General features: G+C 44.5%; 1 protein-coding gene across 5 annotated transcripts in view; it reads right to left on the reverse strand.

Moving 5' to 3' along the window:
- LOC106562656 (cell migration inducing hyaluronidase 1) overlaps positions 1–17,730 on the reverse strand; it is a 140,307-nt gene extending 122,577 nt beyond the window's left edge. Inside the window, exons 1-3 of one of the 5 annotated variants that reach the window (XM_045689454.1) lie at positions 17,561–17,730; positions 13,972–14,278; positions 5,459–5,509 (exon numbers count right to left, since the gene is read on the reverse strand). The gene's annotated coding sequence lies outside the window, so the exon portion shown is untranslated. Of the gene's footprint in view, positions 1–5,458; positions 5,510–13,971; positions 14,855–17,560 lie in introns of those variants that run through there. The other 4 variants (XM_045689456.1, XM_045689455.1, XM_045689453.1 and 1 more) reach the window with 4 other exon arrangements.
- Between the last annotated feature and the right edge of the window lie 270 nt (positions 17,731–18,000).

An 18,000-nucleotide genomic window follows, 5' to 3' on the forward strand; every position in this document is an offset into this window, starting at 1 on the left:
CCTCTGTTTGGAATATGGCTCCAGTCTGTGTCAGTGTGTGTCCTTTTAAATAGCCTCTGCCGGCCAGACCTCTAGAGTCACGAACCTCTGAGATGACTGAAGACTCAGAGTTTTTATTCAGTTCTATAATTATATAGCATGTGAGTTTAAGTATGCCCTTTGTAGCTGGCACATTAAAACACAATTTTTGAGGACAGTTTGTGTGTGCGTGCATCAGTGTGTGTGTGTGTGTGTGTGTGTGTGTGTGTGTGTGTGTGTGTGTGTGTGTGTGTCAGTGTGTGTGTGTGTATGTGTCTGTGTGTGTGTGTGTGTGTGTCAATGTGTGCCAATGTGTGCATGTGTGTGTTTGAGAGCCGCCAGATGAGAAAGACAAAACAGGACTTACCCACCTCAATTTCTCAGGATGACATCACTCCTACCCAAAACGCAGGGTGATTGGTCAGAGATAGGCCTATCAGTGGGACAGACAGCAGTGGGGACAATGATGGGAGCAGGGTGACATTGCCCCTAGATGCTGATCTTGTGTCAGTTTGGCATTTTCCCCACTAATGGTAAAGGTTAGGATTGGGGGAGGGGAAGCTGATCCTGGATCTGGGCTTTCACTCTGTCTACAATAGTATCCAAAAGGAAGAGTGTGTCCATGTGGTGATGATTATGGTTAGCATATACATATAACACACACACACACACACACACACACACACACACACACACACACACACACACACACATACTGTACATCTGAGAGCACAGAGGCACACACCCTCTCTCACACACAGGGAGCTTGTTTTCTATTTGTTTTGCCACTGCATGCTATTGCTCACTGAGAGGTACTCAGCCTGCCTGAGAATTTGACAGCAAATGAAGACTAGGCAGAGTGCTAAACAGTAGTCAATGTGTGTGTGTGTGTGTGTGTGTGTGTGTGTGTGTGTGTGTGTGTGTGTGTGTGTTTCTCTCTGTGTGTCTGTGTTTATGGACCGCTGGGAGAGACAGGGAGTTCTTCCAGCGCCTCCACCAGCCCAACCGGGGTCTATACTGAGCGCCCCTTCTCAACCTGAACCGGTGGAATCCGTATATCCATGCCTCAGGGGTACGAGCGTAAATACTGCCGGCTGCCAGGGTTTCCTCCTCCAATTAGACCTTTATCTGGCCACGGTCCACCCAGTTCCGGTGGTGGCTGGTCTGCTTCAGGAGGCAGTGGTGCGGGAGGTTCCTCCGCCCCCTGTGGACATTGAGGGGGCCCCGGCTTACTCCGTTCGATCCATCCTGGATTCGAGACGTCGGGCGAGGGGCCTGCAGTACCTCGTGGACTGGGAGGGGTACGGTCCGGATGAGAGATGCTGGATTCCAGTGGAGGATGTGTTAGATCCTTCCCTGCTGCGAGAGTTCCATCGTCTCCATCCAGATCGCCCTGCACCTCGTCCTCCGGGTCGTCCCCGAGGCCATTATCGACGCGCGACAATGACATAGCTCAACCTGACAACTCATTGATCAACCTGTGGATTCCACAGAGGTAAAATACACACACACAGACACTATACATCAACACACCGTAAGGTGCACACACACACACTAACACACAACCTGGAGCGACAAAGCAGCCATCAACAGGAGGCTGATCAGGTGCAGAAAGAGTCCTGATCAATTAACTAATAAATGATTGACTAAATGAATGGATGGATGGATGGATCAATAAATGAATTACTAAATGAACGAACAAATGAATCAAATTAAGAAACTAATGATGGAACAATAGTATCATCTTGGGATTTGTCCCTAGTTGGGATGATCTATAATTAAGATGGGTAGCCCAACACAGACTGGATTTGTCCCTAGTTGGGATGATCTATAATTAAGATGGGTAGCCCAACACAGACTGGATTTGTCCCTAGTTGGGATGATCTATAATTAAGATGGGTAGCCCAACACAGACTGGATTTGTCCCTAGTTGGGATGATCTATAATTAAGATGGGTAGCCCAACACAGACTGGATTTGTCCCTAGTTGGGATGATCTTTAAGATGGGCAGTGGAAAATCAGAGAGAATGGACAGACCTGGAGATCTGTCTGTCTGTCTGTGTGTACACAGCTCCTGTGCTCTCAACATCTGCAATATAAACAATCTATTGCAATGCAACACAACAGAATGCAATACTACAAAACATATTGCAATGCAACACAACACAAAGCAACACAACATGTCGCAGCGCAAAACGCAATAACATGTCGCAACATAACATAAACTGGATCTGTAGTGAGGGGCTGTGGAATTCTATTTAACCAAACAGAAACATTTCAAAGGACTGGAGCTTCATTTAAAAACAACAAGATGTTTTCATTCACTAAACCTGTTGCTCATTGTTCTCTTACATACCACAGCACACACCCACACCCTTTTACAACAAACACACACACACAGTCACAGAAAACATCACACGTCAAAGTATCATCGCTGCAGATTCCAGACCAAAACATAGTGATTCGAGCTCTTTCAAGCTTCCAATTGAAGGTGCCTATTGAAAATACACAAAGGCGCTCTTAGAAACTGACGGAGGTGGAGAGGAGAGCTATGAAGCAATAAAAACAACTCAAGTCAGGTCCGTCTACTACAGCTGCATTACTGCTCTCAACTACGGTTAGTGTGAACATGATTATATTGGAGAGTGTGTCACGGGCTGGCTCAAGAAAGCAGGAGAGGTAGAGTCAGGCGCAGGAGACAGAGAATTCTTGACCACACTTCTTTATTCAAGAAAATGGATGTGGTCGCCAAAAAAATAGGGACGCAGCCCTTAAATACTTCTGCGGTGGTGAACACAGCGAAACCAACCACAGGAAGAGGAAAACCAGCACACGTTCCTCAAGCACATAAACCGGACAAGAAACACAATCACGCACAAACACAGACATCCTACGCTAAACTAAATAACCCCCCCTACTAATGACTAACCCAAAACAGGTGCGTGCCTACCTAGAACTAACCAACAGAAAGTGAAACAAAAAAGGATCGATGGCAGCTAGTAGGCCGGCGACGACGACCGCCGAGCTCCGCCCGGCCGAGGAGGGGCGCCACCATTCGTCGGTGTCGTGACAGAGTGAGTGAAGAGGAAGACATCTACCTACCATTTAGTAGGAAACTAAATCCCTTCCTCAGTGGAATATCACTAGCTTTCATTGAACAATCCATAAGACATAATGCCTAGACAATAGTTTAGCTTTAGGATAGAAATAAATACATTTTAAAATGACTGTTTATGAAAATGTATCACTGAAACACATTGAACTTCTAGAATGAACTCCCTGGTTGGTATGAGATATCAGGCAAATAACCTGACAGCAAATAACATCTTTCTTCTTCCATTTTCTTCTCTTGCTATTTCTTTCAATCCCTTTTCAATTCTATCAATATTCCTGCTTTTGTTCTGGGAGGGATGAGTTCTCCCATCTCATAGCCCTCTGGGTGCTGGGGAACTTGAAATGTACACACACACACACACCACACACAACCACATGCTCTCTCACACACACACACTGGGACCGTGCTCCCACCCATACAGGACATCTACTTGAAACAATGCCTGAGGAAGGCCTGCAGCATCATCAAGGACCCCCCCCCTTGGGACAATTGAGACATGAATTGTCTATATGTGCCATTCAGAGGGTGAATGGACGAGATAAAAGAGTTAAGTGCCTTTGAACGGTGTATTGTAGTAGATGCCAGGCGCACCGGTTTGAGTGTGTCACAAACGGTTTTTCACGCTCAACAGTTTCCTTTGTGTACGAAGAATGGTCCCCCACCCAAAGGACATCCAGATAACTTGACACAACTGTGGGAAGCATTGAAATCAACATGGGCCAGCATCCCTGTGGAACACTTTCCACACCTTGTAGAGTCCATGCCCCAACAACTCAATATTAGGAAGGTGTTCCTAATGTTTTGTACACTCAGTGTATTACATTTTAGTCATTTCGCGACTAACAGTAGTGAATGCATACATTTCATACATTTCATTTCATGCATTTTTTTTTTTTTGTACTGCCCCCCCGTGGGAATCAAACCCAGAACCCTGGCGTTGCACACACCATGCTGACGTTGCAAACACCATGCTCTACCAACTGAGCCACAGGGAAGGCAATATACATTCATGTTGCACACACATTATTCTTATCTTTTATTATTTCTTATTGTTGTTGCATTGTCGAGAAGGAACCTGCAAGTAAGCATTTCATTGGATGATGTATACCATGTGTATCCTGTACATACTGTACGACTAATGTGCACACACACACACACACACACACACACACACACACACACACACACACACACACACACTCCTAAGCCCTCAGAGTAGTGGGGTTGAAAGTAGGAACATCCTGTAGGGAAGAAAGAGACCATGCTATGATACACTCTGTATGGGTCCTGGACTGACTTAAAACAAATTGAAACCACACACACCTCCAATGACTGGAGAAACTACATCAGGAAGACATACACATCCCTGGGGTCTCACCTAAAACACACACACTGATCTTGTTAACTTATATAAGTATTGAATAAGTAATACATGCTGAAGTGAACAACTCCACACTAAACATGCTGTTAGCATCATCAGAATCACCTCAACATGACTTATCATCCGAGCAGAGCTAAATTCAAATATGTCATCAATTCTGCCTCTCCAGCTTTCCTACATTAATTCAGAACACGAGACACAAATCTGGGGCTGGTACTGCTGAATTACTAGGATAAACCAACCAGCTAACATCAGAAACAAGCCTTGGGGAGACACAGACAGGCAGACAGACTCACTCACAACAATGGCATCTGAAACCGGCCTTGGACAGAGATATAGACAGACAGAGAGAGAGAGAGAGAGAGAGACAGACAGACAGACAGACAGACAGAGAGACAGATAGAGAGACAGAGAGAGCCGAGAGAGAGAGAGAGAGAGAGAGAGAGAGAGAGCGAGACAGATAGAGAACGAGACAGACACAGAGAGAGAGACAGACAGAGACAGAGAGAGAGAGAGAGAGAGAGAGAGAGAGACAGAGAGAGAGACAGAGAGAGAGAGACAGACACACATACTGTGTGCCATACGACAGCCATCAGCTAGATGAGATTGACACATAGCAGGCAGATGAAAGACAAGACTCAGCCCTCTGTTCATTCCTCCCTGCAGTCACATTCTACTGAGGTCTGTACTTTTATACATCCATTATTCACTACACTACATGGTGTGGCGAGGATACACACACACACACACACACACACAGAGAACACACTCTCACACACACTGTGATAACAACATGCAGTGCTGGGGGTCGACTCATGGAATCTGTGCCTTGCAGAATACTGGGGAGCAAGCTGTCGGGGAGCACTTACACAGATGTATCTGTGTTGTATGCATCTGTATATATGTGTGTGTGTGTGTGTGTATCTGTGTGTGTGTGTACTCACCTTGTCATCACAGTCAAGCGGGCTGGATCCACTCTTGTTCCCACTGTCTTCCTGAAACACAGAGAAAATCACAAGCCACATTTTGGTTGTTTGTCTATTCAATTCAGTCCTGTATGAAAAACAATCTAGAAAATGAATAACATTACATTTTTTTCTCTCCCCATTACTTAGATGTTTGTTCTCTTACAGTATATTCCTTGAGAGCTTGATTCTCTGATTGTATTAGATTAATTCAAGCATTTCATGTGTTTTTCTTTCCAAAATGAAACCAGTCCAAACCTGGTGATGACCAAATTAATATCCATCAAGTCTCCTATGATTTGTGATAGGCTGGATCGAAAAAGTCCTATTTCTCCTCCAGGATGTGACAGTAACTTGTTGGTATTCTACCAGCTCTCTCAATTTCCTATTTTCATCAAGGGAATATGATAGTCTCCTTCTCTCTTTCTGTCTATCCTCAACCCCCCTCTCTCTTTCTCCAATCCCATCTTTTTCTCTTTTCTTTCAAACCAAATCTCTCTCCAAACCATCCTTCTATTTTCTCCACTCTCCATCTCCCCTTCTCTCTTACTCCCCCCCATCTCTCCAACCCAATAACAACCCCCCATCTCTTCCAACCCCTCCCTCTCTCCATCTCCCCTACTCCCCCATCTCTCCAACCCAATCTCTCTCCCTTCCATCTCCCCCATCTCCCCTTCTCTCTTACTCCCTCCATCTCTCTAACCCAATCTCTCTCCCTTCCAACTTCCATCTCCCCTTCTCTCTTACTCCCTCCATCTCTCTAACCCAATAACTCTCTCCCTTCCAACCCCTCCCTCTCCCCTTCTCTCTTACTCCCCCCATCTCTCCAACCCAATAACAACCCCCCCATCTCTTCCAACCCCTCCCTCTCTCCATCTCCCCTTCTCTCTACTCCCCCATCTCTCCAACCCAATCTCTCTCCCTTCCAACTCCTCCCTCTCTCCATCTCCCCTTCTCTCTTACTCCCTCCATCTCTCTAACCCAATCTCTCTCCCTTCTAACCCCTCCCTCTCTCTTACTCCCTCCATCTCTCTAACCTAATCTCTCTCCCTTCCAACCCCTCCCTCTCCCCTTCACTCTTACTCCCCCCATCTCGCCAACCCAATAACAACCCCCCCATCTCTTCCAACCCCTCCCTCTCTCCATCTCCCCTACTCCCCCCATCTCTCCAACCCAATCTCTCTCCCTTCCAACTCCTCCCTCTCTCCATCTCCCCTTCTCTCTTACTCCCTCCATCTCTCTAACCAATCTCTCTCCCTTCCAACCCCTCCCTCTCTCCATCCCCCCCATCTCTCCAGCCTCTCTAGGTAGTGACAGGTAGTTTATTCCCTCCTGTTCTGACAGATGTCAGCTTTGACAAACCTGCCTCATCCTCCACAAGGATTACTCTCCTTCCAAGAGATATGGCTCTGTGTATTGCATCCTCTAACACACACACACACACTACACACTAGTGCTGTCAAATTCAAATCTGGCCCTGGAAGCCAGTTCCACTGCTTTTCTTTCATTCTTCCTAATCAGGGACTGATTTCAACCTGCGACACCAGGTGGCTGCAATAATTATCAGGTAGAGCAGAAAACCAGTAGGGTCCGGACCTCGTAGGGTCAGAGTGCAATACCCCTGCTCTAGAGGTTGATGCCTTGTTGAGGAATATGTAACATTCTGGCTCTCATGTCCCAGAGGAGATTAGGCATGTACACGGACTGGACAAAACATTATGAACACCTGCTGAAAGCTAGGAATCTCTTATCGATGTCACTTGTTAAATCAACTTCAATCAGTGTAGATGAAGGGGAGGAGACAGGTTAAATAAGGATTTTTAAGCCTTGAGACATGGATAGTGTATGTGTGCCATTCAGAGGGTGAATGGGCAAGACAAAAGGTTTAAGTGCCTTTGAATGGGGTGTGGTAGTAGGTGGCAGGCAGACCAGTTTGAGTGTGTGAAGAACTGCAACGCTGCTGGGTTTTTCAATGTTTCCCGTGTGTATCAAGAATGGTCCACCACCCAAAGGACATCCAGCCAACTTGACACAACAGTGGGAAGCATTGGAGTCAACATGGGCCAGCATCCCTGTGGAACGCTTGACACCTTGTAGAGTCCATGTCCTGACGAATTGAGGCTGTTGAGGGCATTAATGTTAACACTTGCCATGCACAATGCTCCCTTAATGATAAATCATCCAAATGTACCCTGTTGCTCCCTTAATGATAAATCATCCAAATGTACCCTGTTGCCAAATACAATCCCCCCCATGGTTTCAGACCTAACCCCCGCTCTCCCTTACACTTCTATTACTCCTCACCAGTCCAACCCTGACACACACACACACACACACACACACACACACACACACACACACACACACACACACACACACACACACACACACACACACACACACCTGTGTGAGGATAATAAGGCTAGCCTGTCCAAACACATCTCTTGGCAAATTAGCAGTCAGGTTGCATTTACAGCCAGATGTCCCAACTCCCAGTGTGCGTGTGCGTGCGTGCGTGCGCGCACGTGCATGCGTGCGTGCGTGCGTGCGTGTGTGTGCGTCTTCTCCGGATAAGCCGTAATGAACATGAGGTCAGTGATGTGATGTTAAGACAGTATGGAGAGCGGGCCGTCTGCATCTTGTCTGACAGAACCATGTCAGGTCAAATGGCTGCTGAGGAACTCCCTGATTAGACATGAAGCATTCTTGGCCTATCGTGTCAAGCCTCTAAGGGCTTGTATTAAGATACCAAAACACACACACACACTGACAAATAAAAAATACACACAGGCACGCACACACACACAAATAAAAAATACACACACACACAACAAATAAAACACACACACACACAGACACAACAAATAAAACACACACACACACAAATACCAGATAAAAAGGATCCATATGGTCCCTGTCCAACTGGAGAGCCTTAAATAGCTTGGCTTGCATTTTGGGTAACAGGAAATGAACTGTTGAATGCCGCTTGCAGTCTAAGGCATATTGTTTTTCTATTACATCTGAATTCTAAATGTTTTATCCATGTGAGGATTTGATATGGACACACCATCATTCATACATGATTATGTAAACTAGTCTTATTAAAACCTGTTTAGGCTAGGGGGCAGTATTTTTACCGCCGGATAAAAAAATGTACCCGATTTAAACTGGTTACTCCTCTTGCCCAGAAACGAGAATATGCATATTAATAGTAGATTTGGATAGAAAACACTCTGACGTTTCTAAAACTGTTTGAATGGTGTCTGTGAGTATAACAGAACTCATATGGCAGGCAAAAACCTGAGAAAATTCCAAGCAGGAAGTGGCCTGTCTGAGAATTTGTAGTTCTTTTGATTCTCTATCAAAACTACAGTATCTGTGGGGTTACGTTGCACTTTCTAAGGCTTCCATTGGCTGTCTAAAGCCTTCAGAAAGCGGATTGAGCCGTCTCCTGTCTCTGGGCAGAGTATAGTAGCTCAGTTTCTCAGTGGTCTGCCTGGGGACAAAGAGATTGGATATGCGCGTTCCTGTGTGCACGCTGTTTTTTATTTTCCTCTTTGAATGAATACACTATTGTCCGGTTGGAATATTATCGCTATTTTACAAGAAAAATACCATAAAAATGTATTTTAAACAGCGTTTGACATGCTTCTAAGTACGGTAATGGAACATTTTGACTTTTTTTGTCTCGATATGCGCTCGCGCGTTACCCTTTGGATAGTGACCTGAACGCACGAACAAAACGGAGGTATTTGGACATAACTATGGATTATTTGGAACAAAAACAACATTTCTTGTGGAAGTAGCAGCCCTGGGAGTGCATTCTGACGAAGATCAGCAAAGGTAATACAATATTTCAATTACTAATTCTGAGTTTAGTTTGCCCCGAACTTGGCAGGTGTCAAAATAGCTAGCTGTGATGGCTGAGCTATGTTCTCAGAATATAGAAAAATGTGCTTTCGCCGAAAAGCTATTTTAAAATCTGACATAGCGATTGCATAAAGGAGTTCTGTATCTACAATTCTTAAAATAGTTATGTATTTTGTCAACGTTTATGATGAGTAATTTTGTAAATTCACCGGAAGTTTTTGGTGGGAATACATGTTCTGAACATCACACGCCAATGTAAAAAGCTGTTTTTGGATATAAATATGAACTTGATTGAACAAAACATGCATGTATTGTATAACATAATGTCCTAGGAGTGTCATCTGATGAAGATCATCAAAGGTTAGTGCTTCATTTAGCTGTGTTTTGGGTTTTTGTGACATATATGCTTGCTTGGAAAATGGCTGTGTGATTATTTTGGTCTATGTACTCTCCTAACATAATCTAATGTTTTGCTTTCGCTGTAAAGCCTTTTTGAAATCGGACAATGTGGTTAGATTAACGAGTGTCTTATCTTTAAAATGGTGTAAAATAGTCGTATGTTTGAAAAATTGAAATTATTGCATTTTTTAGGTTTTTGTATTTCGCGCCACGCTGTTCCATTGGATATTGGCTCGGCGTTCCGCTAGCGGAACGTCTGTCCACAACAGGTTTTAAATAATGTATGAGTCTACTACTCTACAATCGCAGTTCCAATTGGATATTTCTGTTTGGACAGTGGAACCTCTTTCAGACTACAGTACAAAGTAGCTATACAGTCCTGTGTCAAACAATGTGCAAAAACCTCATTTGTGATGTGTGTGCCACAGGTGGCTGGTGGCACCTTAATTGGGGAGGATAGGCTCATAGTAATGGCTGGAATGGAATCTATGGAATGATATCAAACGCATAGATTCCATATGTTTGATACCACTCCATTCCAGCCATTATTATGAGCCGTCCTCCCCTCACCAGCCTCCTGTGTGCTTTACTTAGATGTGTGCATAACTTACTATACGCATTAGTGGAGGCTGGTGAGGGCAGGATGGCTCATAGTAATGGCTGGAATGTAGTGTAATGGAATGGTAAGGTGTTTGGTACCATTCCATATGTTCCGTTCCAGACATTACTATGAGCCCGTCCTCCAATTTAAAGTGCCACCAGCCACCCCTGGTCTGCATTGATGTCAATAGATTCGTATGGAAATCTTGAGTTACGTGCAAGAACCTAAAGTTAGGATTTTGGCCCAAGTGTCTACAGAGTGTCCTTGTAAGGGCCTTTCTGAGTGTACTTGTAAATCAATGTGACAGATTATGACAACTAAAAAAGGGGCAGAGTGAAAGACAGAGAGAGAAAGAAAAAGACAGACAGAGAGAGAAAGAAAGAAAAAAGTCAGACACAGACAGAGAGACACAGAGACATACAGACATACAGACAGAGAGAGAGAGACATACAGACAGAGAGAGACATACAGACAGAGTGAGACATACAGACATACAGAGCGAGAGAGAGACATACAGACAGACAGACAGAGAGAGAGAGAGAGAGAGAGACATATACAGACAGACAGAGAGAGAGAGAGACATTTACAGACAGAGAGAGAGAGAGAGAGAGAGAGAGAGACATATACAGACAGACAGAGAGAGAGAGAGAGAGAGAGAGACATATACAGACAGAGAGAGAGAGAGAGAGACATATACAGACAGACAGAGAGAGAGAGAGAGAGAGACATATACAGACAGAGAGAGAGAGAGAGAGAGAGACATATACAGACAGAGAGAGAGAGAGAGAGAGACATATACAGACAGAGAGAGAGAGAGACATATACAGACAGAGAGAGAGAGAGAGAGACATATACAGACAGAGAGAGAGAGAGACATATACAGACAGAGAGAGAGAGAGAGACATATACAGACAGAGAGAGAGAGAGAGAGAGAGAGAGAGAGACATATACAGACAGAGAGACATATACAGACAGAGAGCGAGAGAGAGAGAGAGAGAGAGAGAGACATATACAGACAGAGAGAGAGAGAGACATATACAGACAGAGAGAGAGAGACATACAGACATAGAGAGAGAGACATACAGACATAGAGAGAGAGACATACAGACAGAGAGAGAGAGACATACAGACAGAGAGAGAGAGACATACAGACAGAGAGAGAGAGACATACAGACAGAGAGAGAGACAGAGAGACACAGAGAGATCTGTCAGTGTCTACCTGTCTGTCTGTCTGCCTGTCAGATTAGGGCTAGCCAAGTCAGCCCATAGGCCTCAAACACACCACCCAAAATAACACACACATGTATGTACACACACACCGACCAAAATATCCCCCAGCGGAGGAGAAGAAAGCAAGATGCTAAGCCAAGCCATGGAAACGCCTGGTATCAATTTACACCATGTTATCCACTTCTTGGACCGATCACTGTTTTATTTCATTAATTAACTCCTTAGCCTCAGTCTCCGTCCCAAATGACACCCTAGTCCCTACATACTGCACTCCATTAAACTAGCACTCATAGGGCTCTGGTCAAAGGTAGTGCACAATGTAGGAATAGGGTACCATTTGGGATGAATCCTAAGATACATGCCAGGGGGAACTAGCTGCAAGGCTGGCAGGGCGAGACGGGACAACAACCACTCAGAACAACTTCACACCCCATTAAGGGCTTGATGGATAGGCCAAAACTACTAGAGGATACATCCTAAATGGCACCCTATTCCCTATTGGGCCCTGTTCAAAAGTAGTGCACTGTGTAGGAAATAGGGTGCCATTTGATTTCTGCTTGGCACCTTGTACAATATAATATGAAGAGCTGGTATTTTCCTAAGGAGGAGGCAGAGAGCAACTCGCCAAGCCAGAAGGCTTGTACAGACACATGAGCGAGGGAAGGTGTGTGTGTGTGTTTGTGTTACTTTCCCCTCTGAAACTATGCTGGAGCCCTGATGGTTTCCTGGAGTAAATGGTGGCCTCTGGCAGCTCGCTCCCTCGTCCACGGTGGCAGTGTGTATGTGTGTGTGTGTGCTCCCCAGTGTTCCACAACAGATGCGTGCCAAGAACTCCTGAATCTCTGTCTCAGAGAGTGACTCACCCACACACAGTAGAAATAGACCTAGCAAAATGGACATAGAAATAGACCTAGCAAAATGGACATAGAAATGGACCTAGCAAAATGGACATAGAAATAGACCTAGCAAAATGGACATAGAAATGGACCTAGCAAAATGGACATAGAAATAGACCTAGCAGAAAGGACACAGAAATAGACCTGGCAGAAAGGACACAGAAATAGACCTAGCATAAAGGACACAGAAATAGACCTAGCAGAAGGGACATAGAAATAGACCTAGCAGAAGGGACATAGAAATAGACCTAGCAGAGGGGACATAGAAATAGACCTAGCAGAAGGGACATAAAAATAGACCTAGCAGAAAGGGCATAAAAATAGACCTAGCAGAAAGGGCATAAAAATAGACCTAGCAGAAAGGGCATAAAAATAGACCTAGCAGAAAGGGCATAAAAATAGACCTAGCAGAAAGGGCATAAAAATAGACCTAGCAGAAAGGGCATATAAATAGACCTAGCAGAAAGGGCATATAAATAGACCTAGCAGAAGGGACATAAAATAGACCTAGCAGAAAGGGCATATAAATAGACCTAGCAGAAGGGACATAGAAATAGACCTAGCAGAAGGAACATAGAAATACACCTAGCAGAATTAACATAGAAATGGACATGGCAGACTACATATAAAAAAACGTGCAGAATGAACCTTGCAGACCTAGCACAATGAACATTGAAATATACGCGGCATAGAAATAGAAATAGACCTAGCAGATTGAACATAGCTCAGAAAAAAACACAGACGAGCTACTGACAAGTTGGAAGGGATGTAACAAAACGGGATAGCACGCAAGTTGAAATGCACCAGCCTGAAATTCACTGGATTTGTCATGGTCCACTACATATCATTGCAAGCACACGCACACACATTGCTGCATGCAAACAGCATTTAGAAAGGCAATGAGAGTCTGAGAGATGAGGATATGATATGAGTCAATGCACTGAGCCTTCTGATTGCTGCAGCCAATATGAGCCACAACAACATGAATGGAATGTCCTTTCTAGTCATTCTGTATCTATACTAAGAAAACCACAGAACAAGCTCACATAGATGGAGTGATACTAGTAGCTGTTAGAGTAATAATTAGACTGTAGGCCCCTCTCTCTCCATCTCTCTTTATAGCTCTCCTCAATCTTTCTTGATCCCTCTCCACCTCTACTTTCTCGCTCTATACCTCCCTCTCCAGACATCTCGTCCACTCTTCCTCTGTATCCTTCTCTCTCCCTCCTCCCCCATCGTAATATATAGTCTATGTGTGTATCCACCACCACACCTACAGTATGTGTACATCCACCACCATACAGACATATGATAAACTGTAGTGCCTATTTTATACACTTCATGAGAAATGGGTTGTCTCTGTTATTCTGGTCATTCTACAGATGTCTTCAAGTGTGACCCTGGTAAGAGGGTATCACACACACACCTGCCCCTTAGGCCATGTATGCACAGTAATATTTGCAAGTCAAAAGAAGGCAAGGAAAGGTTGCACTCACCTGCTGTATTCCTGTTTTCTTCTCACGACTCTGGTTCATCCCTCTCTTCTCCTATCTTCTCTTCATCTGTCCTTTCTCCTCCTCTCCTCTCATCATCTGTCCTCTCTTCATCTGTCCTTTCTCCTCCTCTCCTCTCAACATCTGTCCTCTCTTCATCTGTCCTTTCTTCTCTTCTCCTTTCATCTCATCTCATCTCCTCTCTTGTCCTCCTTTTCAATTGTCCATTCTCCTTTCCTCCCCTCTCCTTTCTCTCTCTCTCTTCTCCTCTCCTTGGTTATGGGTTACGTGTGGAAACCTACAGTACATTCTGAATATACCAATTAGTTTGTCAATCTCTGGCTGTCAGTCAAACCCAGGTATCTGTTTCTCTGAGATGCTTTCACATTCCCAGTACTGATTACATGGTTCCAATAGGTGTTCCTTCAATCCCTGTTCTGTGGCTCTAATGTGGACCTCTGTTGCTTCCAAACATCCCTCCCTCTCTGTCTCTCTCTCTCATGCAGGGCTCTTGTCAATTATGGCCTTGAAATCCGGCCTTGGTCATTCCTTTCCTGAGATTTGATATCATCATCATTGTCATCTCTGCTAGCTATACATCTTTTACAAGAGCGACTGAAAGAAGGAGGGGGAGGGGGCAGTACAGGGTTAACGTTTCCCCTTTCTTAAATCTGACACACGCACACTGCTTATTCCCTGACCACTAAGCCCTCTAAAGACTTCAATTACAGCAGGAAATCCGTTCACTTATTGAACAGCTCAAATGTTGTCATATTCTAAGCATGTCTTACATTCATCATCAATATGCCCTTACAGCCTCAGTCAAACCTCAATTGTCACGTGCTCATCACTCATTCCACATACAGTGAGGGAAAAAGGTATTTGATCCCCTGCTGATTTTGTACGTTTGCCCACTGACAAAGAAATGATCAGTCTATAATTTTAATGGTAGGTTTATTTGAACAGTCAGAGACAGAATAACAACAAAAAAATCCAGAAAAACGCATGTCAAAAATGTTATAAATTGATTTGCATTTTAATGAGAGAAATAAGTATTTGACCCCCTCTCAATCAGAAAGATTTCTGGCTCCCAGGTGTCTTTTATACAGGTAACGAGCTGAGATTAGGAGCACACTCTTAAAGGGAGTGCTCCTAATCTCAGCTTGTTACCTGTATAAAAGACACCTGTCCACAGAAGCAATCAATCAATCAGAATCCAAACTCTCCATCATGGCCAAGACCAAAGAGCTCTCCAAGGATGTCAGGGACAAGATTGTAGACCTACACAAGGCTGGGATGGGCTACAAGACCATCGCCAAGCAGCTTGGTGAGAAGGTGACAACAGTTGGTGCGATTATTCGCAAATGGAAGAAACACAAAAGAACTGTCAATCTCCCTCAGCCTGGGGCTCTATGCAAGATCTCACCTCGTGGAGTTGCAATGATCATGAGAACGGTGAGGAATCAGCCCAGAACTACACGGGAGGATCTTGTCAATGATCTCAAGGCAGCTGGGACCATAGTCACCAAGAAAACAGTTGGTAACACACTACGCCGTGAAGGACTGAAATCCTGCAGCGCCCACAAGGTCCCCCTGTTCAAGAAAGCACATATACATGCCCGTCTGAAGTTTGCCAATTAACTTCTGAATGATTCAGAGGACAACTGGGTGAAAGTGTTGTGGTCAGATGAGATCAAAATGGAGCTCTTTGGCATCAACTCAACTCGCTGTGTTTTGAGGAGGAGGAATGCTGCCTATGACCCCAAGAACACCATCCCCACCGTCAAACATGGAGGTGGAAACATTATGCTTTGGGGGTGTTTTTCTGCTAAGGGGACAGGACAACTTCACCACATCAAAGGGACGATGGACGGGACCATGTACCGTCAAATCTTGGGTGAGAACCTCCTTCCCTCAGCCAGGGCATTGAAAATGGGTCGTGGATGGGTATTCCAGCATGACAATGACCCAAAACACACGGCCAAGGCAACAAAGGAGTGGCTCAAGAAGAAGCACATTAAGGTCCTGGAGTGGCCTAGCCAGTCTCCAGACCTTAATCCCATAGAATATCTGTGGAGGGAGCTAAAGGTTCGAGTTGCCAAACGTCAGCCTCGAAACCTTAAAGACTTGGAGAAGATCTGCAAAGAGGAGTGGGACAAAATCCCTCCTGAGGTGTGTGCAAACCTGGTGGCCAACTACAAGAAACGTCTGACCTCTGTGATTGCCAACAAGGGTTTTGCCACCAAGTACTAAGTCATGTTTTGCAGAGGGGTTAAATACTTAAATACAGTCCCGTGTGGCTCAGTTGGTAGAGCATGGTGTTTGCAACGCCAGGGTTGTGGGTTCGATTCCCACGGGGGACCAGTCCGAAAAAAAAGTATGAAATGTATGCATTCGCTACTGTAAGTCGCTCTGGATAAGAGTGTCTGCTAAATGACTAAAATGTAAAATGTACTTATTTCCCTCATTAAAATGCAAATCATTTTATAACATTTTTGACATGCGTTTTTCTGGATTTTGTTGTTGTTATTCTGTCTCTCACTGTTCAAATAAACCTTTCATTAAAATTATAGACTGATCATTTCTTTGTCAGTGGGCAAACGTACAAAATCAGCAGGGGATCAAATAATTTTCCCTCACTGTACATATCCTGATAATGAAGGAACCTGTTGGGTACATAGGCTAGTATAAACTAAACTAACGCTGCTCTTACCTCACCAATACTGAGTTCAATATAATCACCGATAAGCTATAGGTTCCTATATGGGCGCATCAATCTGAAAAACACTGAACTATTATCAGCAATAAATCTTGAATCATATATAGACATGTTGAAAATGACCGAATGTTGTTGGAAGAATATAAAAAACACATACCTGATGACTGTGCACTTGATGCCCCCTAGGGTAGCGAAACCGGGCGCGCACATTACGAGAAGCGAGCGCAAGATACAGTGGCACATGCGAACGGAGCGCGTGAATATACACAACATAGGCTACCCTTGCTGCACAGTATCATATTATACAACATCATGTACAAACCAGCCCTATAAATATAATTTGTGGTTATAACAATGCTACCACTTGCCCGAGTTGTGCTTGCTTGCGCGGTGAAACGTGTTGGTACATGATAAGGTCGTTAACGCACAGATACCGTACCATTGTTGCTGTCATGCAAGGTCAAAGTCTATAAGGATGGCATTGTGTAAATTGCATTAATTACATATAGGGATACATATATATTTGTAGCCCGATTTATTTTGACACTGATCAATGGCACCGGGAGGAGATGTGCTGGAACGAACCGCAAAAAGGCGCACCTTGAAAACAAACACCTCTGGTCCATACAGCCACAGCTGGCACTGGCCGCTCCTTTCTGCAGGGTGTATAGTCCACAACGACCCAAAACACTCTGTTGTATTCCTATTAGCAGGCTAGACTACCGATACACCGGTGGCTTTGGCTTTGACACTAGAGTAAGAGCCTAGCGAAGAGAAAAAGAGAGGCGCGCAGCGAGCTGGAGTTGTTTTTAAATCCCCAAAAGGTTTAGTAGTTAGCTTATAAACTCCACGGAGATCGAGAGACGCACCAACCTGTAGAATAAACCAACCGTTGTCTAGTCGACTCCTTCGGGAAGTGCGGTCTTGGTGAGGACACACAGGAGATGTGACAGGGACAACTAGGTCATGTGTCAGGTCTGGTATAGCGGAGAGAAGAGGCACTCTGATATTTATACACTCCTCTCCTCTCCGCTCCGTGCGAGCCTGGCGCTTCTGAACATGCTGTTTTCAGCAGCAGAGGCAGGAGGACGCGCCCACCGCACACTCATTGGTCCGGTTCATTTCTAAGCCATTTCTATCATTCCATTGACGGAAGCCTATTGTTGATACAATCTATAAAACCTACTTTAGCGCTATTCTAGGAGGACTGAAAAACGTATAAAATAATTTCATAATTGGAGGCAAATGTGTAGGCCTACTTGCAAGTGCATTTTGATGCAGGGCCAGTAACTTGAAATGTATTTAAAATATGC

The sequence above is a fragment of the Salmo salar genome, chromosome ssa11, assembly GCF_905237065.1.
Source record: "Salmo salar chromosome ssa11, Ssal_v3.1, whole genome shotgun sequence".
In the NCBI taxonomy this organism is placed as follows: domain Eukaryota; kingdom Metazoa; phylum Chordata; class Actinopteri; order Salmoniformes; family Salmonidae; genus Salmo; species Salmo salar.